This window comes from Cariama cristata, unplaced genomic scaffold, assembly GCF_000690535.1.
Source record: "Cariama cristata isolate BGI_N322 unplaced genomic scaffold, ASM69053v1 scaffold31804, whole genome shotgun sequence".
Classification (NCBI taxonomy): domain Eukaryota; kingdom Metazoa; phylum Chordata; class Aves; order Cariamiformes; family Cariamidae; genus Cariama; species Cariama cristata.
This window is the reverse complement of record NW_009611767.1, coordinates 11817-12831: the sequence shown is the minus strand read 5'-3', so window position 1 is coordinate 12831 and position 1015 is coordinate 11817. Positions and strand designations below refer to the sequence as shown.

At 44.8% G+C, this 1015-nt stretch overlaps 1 protein-coding gene across 1 annotated transcript in view; it reads left to right on the top strand.

Annotated features, from left to right (window-relative positions):
- Positions 1 to 1015, top strand: part of LOC104160282 (poly [ADP-ribose] polymerase 14-like) — a 17087-nt gene that overhangs the window by 6982 nt on the left and 9090 nt on the right. The gene's annotated exons all lie outside the window — the stretch shown is intronic.

Genomic DNA, 1015 nt, shown 5'->3' with positions numbered 1-1015 from the left:
GCAGGAATGGTTTTGGGCTCCAAACCTCCCTGACCCTACATTGCTGGGCAGGAACCACCTGTGTGCAGCATTGACCTTCCCAGAAATCCTCATTACAAGAGTGCAGTACTAGCACAAAAGCAAAATAGGGTGCTCAGTGTCAGTTAACACAAGTACCCCGCTGTGTGAGAGCGACTGGGCTGCTTCCAGATCCGCTGTGGCCCTCAGGCAGCACAGACATGCATGTCTGAGCCCTGGGCCCACAACCAGTCTGGTTCTCCCTGGATCTGTAGGATATTAATCTGGGGAACTATTATTCGTTATGTCACTGGTGAACACTGACACGAAACACACAGTTCCTATTGCATTTCCTATGGAGAACCAACTTCACTAATTGATTTCCAGTTGCTTCCAGCATTGAATTGCAGTTAGCTGACTGATAGCTACTTTACTGGGACCACCAATACTGGAAGTAACTCCTTTCAGAACCCTTTCCATAGTGGCCAGCAAATCCTTTCAGGCGTGGATGCCTCCCACAGCTTGTGCATGCAGCTCCTCCAGTTGACTGGGGCAGAATGTACATTAAAATGTGTATAGAAGTCCTTTCTGAGGAGCTGAATATAGTGCTTGACACAATGTTCATAGCCCTTTGTATTCCTCTCCCTTATAAGTTACTGCTTTTCTCACTTCTTTCTCCTTAGCTTTCCCTCAGTCCTGTTTGTCTTCAGCTTCTCCTTTTTCTCTAGACCAGCCACGCATGGTAGGTCCTGCTTACCTCAGTGAACAGATTTGTTGTCTGCAAGCTTCTCTTGGAGAACAAACTCGCATAAACATTTTTCAAATGGAGGTAGAATGAGTAGACCAGGAATGCAGAATTTTAACTTTCTTCCATCGGGTTGAAATGAATTTCACTGTTAACTTAGCTTTTGTGTTGCCTCGGGCAGGTTCCTGATATTAGAATTGAGCATAACTTCTGGTTTATTCCAAAACTTTGTTCAATCTCAGATTGCTGTCCCAAAAATTTACTTTGTAAATC